Here is a 6,376-nt window from a genome sequence, read left to right as displayed (position 1 = left end):
TAGGTCCCAAGGGAGAGCCATTTCCTTTTGTTTCCTTAAATATGTATTCTCTCATTAAGTTGACAGGGATGGATGTGGCTTGTGGTTAGATGAAATATCCCCCAGCTCAGTGAGCAATGATAGGGAAGTCATGTTCCAAGGTCTTCCCATGGTCCTATGTTATAGTAAGAACTGCATGAGTATATTCTAAGTCTTATCCTGATTGAAGTTATGGCCAATCTCCTATTTTAATAATTCCATTTCAATTGTGGGGAAGGCCGTAATTTCCTCTTAAAAGGACAATGCTTATAAAACTTAAAAGTATTATAAAACAGATAAACAAACTCTTGTTGTTCGTGTATTGAGGTTGCCATAAGGAATATTCTATCTAGCTGTGATATACGAGTATGAAGCTATCCTCTTTGGGCCTCTAAACAGCAGAGAACTGTATTTCTAACACATTGTTATAATTTTTGGAGGGAATCTACAGTAATCGGTCAAAAACTTTTGAGTTTTGTAAAGCTTCTTCAAAATTACTGTTAATTGGAAATAAATCTGTTTAATCTAACCACCTGACAGCACAATTCAGCTAAATTTTGAGTCACACATAACTTGTATAGTGTAAAGTAAATCCAAGTAATGTTATCCATATTTGTGAATTTCTAAGGGATACTTCAAGGTTTCAGAATAAACAGCATTCCATTACTTTAAAGCCTTTAACTCTGTAGCTCTCAGAGACTGATAATTCTTTTAATTAGTTTCTAGTCCTAACAAAGGCTGGGTGATCTCTGATTATCATTTAAGCTCCTTAAACAATGACATAATTCTCTAATTACCTATGAAATCAGACAGATAGGCTTTTATCCCATAGTGAAGTGACCTATGACTACTTATCATCTTTGTACATTTTTACATGTAATGTCATAAAAACTGCAAGGAAAGTTCCCTTACTGCTTTTTTAAAATCTATAAAAAGAGAATGTCAGCCATTTTAGTACTGAAAAAACAGCTTTCTCTAAACACTGTAACTGATCAGGAGGAGAAGATATGCATTAACATGTCGCTAGCCCATGCCATTTAGAATATCATCTAGTGCCTTTAACCTTATGAATCACATACCAAAATTCTCAGAGAGCCCAAAACCCCAAGACACGTGTCCCATAAGCCTCAAAGAGTGGAGAAGAGAAGGCATTCCACAGGCAGACAGTAATACTTATCCCCAAGAGTTACATTGCTCTTCTGTAAGTTTGAGCTGGGAAGGCTGCTGTACTCTGCAGGGACAGCAACACGGACTCATCCACTCCTGCTAGCTTGCTTTCTCTCACAGCCAGCCACAGCACTGCTGCTCTTCCCATGTCCCACCTAGCGTGGGAGGCACATTTGAACTGCAAGCAAAACATATGTGGCTCAAGAGCCACAGGATCTCTACCCTGTAGTGCTTCCCTTCCTCAAGCCCAAGTCCTGCAAGTATGTTAAGGGCAACCTCCCTGGGGACATGACTAGGTTATGCTGCCTTGCCAAGAAAACAGGAACCTAAGAGAAGCTCTGCTTCGAGATTTCTGATACTAGGGAAAACAAGAAGGGGGAAAAAGTTTATTCACCATGTTGAAGTTGGAAAACAATAAGCTGGACATAATCACAGGCAATCAAAACAAATATACTCTGTCATTTCTAAGACAGACATTTACATCAGGCCCATTTTCCTTAGCATATTCATTAGGCCACATCCTAAGGGATCATCTCATACAATCCCTAGCATCAGACAGATGAAGGAATGACAAACTGTAGGCTCCAGCACAGCAACCAGTGATAACAGAAAGAAGTGAGAACAAGTTCAGGCAATACCTGATACATACTTCAGATAAAATTTTAACAAACTGTGTCTCATTCTTAATCACCACACAATTAAATTTTACGACTGGAGAGCCTACAACTTGTAGCTGTAACAAATATAAGATGAAAGGATTCCTAGTATTTCTCCAAAATACATTTCTCTTCTGCAAGCTGTTTTCCAGGTCATGTACATATCCTGCCATGCCAGGCTCTCCATAGCCATGCACGATATTACATGACTTCCCAAAACCAAACAGATGACTGCTCTTCTTCTAAGCTCTTTTTGTCTCATGAATTCCCATTTTTGCAGGGTCCCATACAGCCTGTTCTTACACTCAGCAACACTGTACCAGTGGGGTACACGCAAATATGCTAAACTATGTAAGACTTCAGAAGAGTCATGTCACATCTGCTCATAAGCTGCCAACACCACCTACTTCACCTCCAGCCACAGCTTCAATGAAGATACAGGCAATAAAACTGATTGTAAAAATGGAAAAAAAATACATGGATCTGAAGGAAGGACCACAAAGATTACAGAGGACAAAGTCTGATATGCCACCTTAAAATATGAAACCCTTGCAAGGCCACCTGACTTCTCTAGAACAAATCTATTCTAAATATCTTTATTTTTACCACTGGAATCTTGTACGACCTCCACTAGGCAAAGCCAGCCCAAATGAGGCCATACAAATCACCCTCTTCCCTTTGTTAGTCCTTCATTTGTTGCAATGTTTTCCGTTAAAGGAAAAACTGTTTGTGTCAGGGCATCATCATCAAACCTTGTGGGACAAGCCCATATTAGCCCATTTTTTTAGTACAGTCAAAATTAATTTGACGAGCAGAACATCCATAATCTAGTGAAATGGCAACTGGCACACGATGGTGGTCTATCAGATGCAACTATACTCCATCATCCATATTTTATATGCATATTAACAGACCTTCTGATGAACTCATTTTGTGGGCAAACAGATCCTCCAAAGAGGAGTTGCTGCTGTTTAGCACAGAAGGTGTTCATAAAACACTGTGAATTTCTCCAGGTTAAGCTACTGTGTGAAGCTTAATCACTAACTAGGGGCTTGTACAAAACTATTCAGTTGAGAGGCACAGCTGTAATGGCTCACAGAGTATTGTTACAGCCCAGCTGCACATAAATTAAACCCATTAGGCTTCAATGCACTCAGCTATCACAAAAGTGCTTCTTATTTTTGAAGAGAGTTATGTAAAATCAATCCAACTGAATGAGACTGAAACTCTAGAGCATTCTACATTCTTTACTCTTTGGAAATGCAGTTTTCTATTATCTTTCCAAATGTGACAGGGAGAAAAGAGGGGACATTAATATTATAAAGTGCAGTTCTAGTTTGGAAAATGTAAAAATAGCAACTTTCTATTCAACAGATGTGCTCTCTGCTCTCAGTTTCTATGCTTGACTTTCACCTGATACAAATGAGCATAAAATTGCACAACACAGGAGATGATAATCCGCAGCAGCTATGGTATGAAAGTATTGGTATACTAACAACTGCTTATTCCTGTTAGTGGCCACAAACTAACTAGCTCATTCCCACGAGAACAAAATGGACTCTGTTTTGATACACTCAACAACAGATATGCTTACCTTTTTTCCAAACTATGCTGGCAGTGCTATGGCTCACACACTTCGTAGGGCAGAACATGGTATCGCAGGGATGATGCATCAGACAAAGAAACACCACTTTCATCCTGAAGTGGTCAAAAAGAAATACTTCAGAATATGAAGACACATCATGATAGTTTAAGTCACTTCAATGGAACAAAAAAATGTTTCCACCCACTATGACTTTTTTGGGACTGGAAGGGGTACTAGTTACCTTCCTTGTGAAGCAAGTTATTTGTGCAAAAGGTAAGTCATGATTCCCACGATCAGTAACAACACCTGAAGCAGTTAACATAGTGGTCAGGGCACTAACCTAGGAAAATGCCAGCCTCTGCCTTAACGACTGTTTTATGTTTCACCTCCAGGCTGTGTAATAATCTGCACAGACAGTGCAAGGAGCAGAGAATAGTACTCCTCACTTTCAGATGGCTGTGCACAGCACTGCGGCATGACATTCCCTCCCCCTTGCACAATGCATCTTGAGGTCCCAGCTATAAAGTGGCATGGCTTCTACACGAAACATCAAGCAAAACTTTTTCTCTAGGGTTTAAGGCAGTCGCTAGAGTGAAGAGAAAGTTGAACCCAGGAGTCCCTCTTACAGAATGACTGCTACGCTAATTGCCATTCTGTAACTGTTCGGCCTCCTCTAACTGTTTTTTTAAAAAGAGTGAGCTTTACTTTTCCCTCCAAAGAACAGTGGGAAGTGCCTACCCTCAGCAGATATATCTAGATGGTGGATCCCAAGTGTTTGGAGATACCTTCCTACAGCATACAGCAAGGTCTTTGGACAGGTCCTTGATTTCAGGATGCCTTCTGTCCTCCCAGCAATGTCCCAGTATATGCCAGCACACAGCTTGCAGCTTAGTAGGAAGCCTCCCAGATAGTCTGTATTAGATCCCATTGTCAAACACCTAACTCTCTCCATACATTGCACACAATCTGTAGACAACAGTATTTTGTTGTCTTTTGTTGTCATCCTAGATAACTCCTATTTACGCAGGCATATTTTTTATCAAATATTTTTCCACATACGTGTCTTACAAGAGTTTAATACTTTCTAGCAGACCTATGTATAGCATTCAGCAAATAGGTTAAGTATGAAAGAAAACCTCCAAAGGCTCACAGAAGGGGAACAGCTATTTTACATATAAGTGGCTCACTGGAGCCATCTGCTCAGTTGACATTACTAGCAGATAGAAATGATATATCTTCTTAAGCTCTCTCTATCCATTACTTACTATTTTAGGTTTGTATACTTATACACGCAAACAACTCTAAACTCCCTCAGTATTCTCTTGGGATGTGTAATTATTGGTTTGGCTATGAAATGGAAGAGAAATTTCTCTCTGAACACACAGTAATCAAAGCATCATTAACCATGCTTTCTGTGGTAAAGTGTACAGAATTTTTTTACTCCATTCTCCTGCCTGTGTAGAGGTATTTGTGCCAGCCAGCTGAGAACAAGCATGACATTTGAAAAGCATCGACAAAGTTCATATATATTGGACAGTGTGTAACATTTTCTGGGAAACAGAGAATGAAATCTAGATATAAAAATAGATGTGGTTTAGCCTACTCATAGAAAATTCTGGACTCAGGAACAGAAACCTTATTCCAATATATTATGCAAAGCTGCTTTCACCTTTGATTGTAGATGAATATATGAATATATATAAAAGTTTGCAAATAACATATCGCTCATTAACTTGCATGAATCTTACCCTGGTATTTTAAAGAAATCAGGCTCACACAATCATTCTGTCTGTCCATCCATCAGCTTCTTTTCTCATCCTCTTCTTATTAGCCTTTGAACCTCTTCATGGATTTCTACCAAATTGAACAAGAAGTTAAATTAAGAAAGATAATCAATTCTGTATTACGAAAATTTGTGGCTGAATAGAGGGACGGGACCCAAATTCGTGCCTCCTCTCAGGAGAAGACCTTTATAAGTCTGTCTCTTGACCAATTTCAAAGCCTGCTGGCTACTAAGCTTGTACATGCTGACTAGCTAGTCAGCACACACATAGCTCAGAGGCAGCTAAGCCACATGCTCCCATCTGCCCAATAAGATAGGGCAATGTGGAACAGGGCATGTGGGAGGACAAAATGGAAGACAAATGAGGGTGCTGAAAATACCAAGTGAAAGGGAGAAATGTTTGTAAATCCATAAGTCAGCCTTTATTCATCCTAATGGTCACAGGACAACTTGTTATACCATGTTTAACTGATTGGTTTATAACTAAAATAAAGAGATAAGCAAAGCCTCCCTGTAGAGAAAAACAAGGCTACTACGTCAATTTATGTCACTATGACATGGACAGATGCATCTGCATTCCTCTGTTCTCTTGTTTTGGTTGTAAAAGCATAAGGTTACATTCAATTTATACGCAGTTGTAATCTATGGTTTGGCTTTTTCCTAGAATATCCACAATTTTAGGATATCACATTCAAATTTGAATACACAGTTCTAATAGGACTAATCTGAAACAATTTTTTCTGCTTTTTAGCCATTCACAATGATACGCTTATTGCTGATTTTAATCAAGCACTGGCTTAATGTTAAATCTGCATTTTTTATTTATTCCTGCAACCAGTGAACTCCATAGAGATTACAAACACGTCTCAGTCACTTCACTTTTCCATTAGCATTGTTGAGGGTGTAATTCTGAAACCAGTGTAAGAAGCTGCATGGCCCAAATGAAAGTCACTGGTAGGGCACGCAATCCCACCAGAGGAATCAGTGCCTTCACTATGGCAATTCCTGCTTTAGATACTCTAATGATGTGAATTGGCATAGTTTTGAGCTCAAAAGAGACAAATTCATTTACACTGGCTGAACAATGAGCATCCTGCCTCTACAAAACATGTAAAGAGTGATAAAGGCAAAGAATAGTCTTAATTAACAGGCTGGACTCTTATTTTA

The sequence above is a fragment of the Gymnogyps californianus genome, chromosome 14 (genome assembly GCF_018139145.2).
Source record: "Gymnogyps californianus isolate 813 chromosome 14, ASM1813914v2, whole genome shotgun sequence".
In the NCBI taxonomy this organism is placed as follows: Eukaryota; Metazoa; Chordata; class Aves; order Accipitriformes; family Cathartidae; genus Gymnogyps; species Gymnogyps californianus.
The sequence above is the reverse complement of the archived record's forward strand: the minus strand, read 5'-3'. Positions refer to the sequence as shown.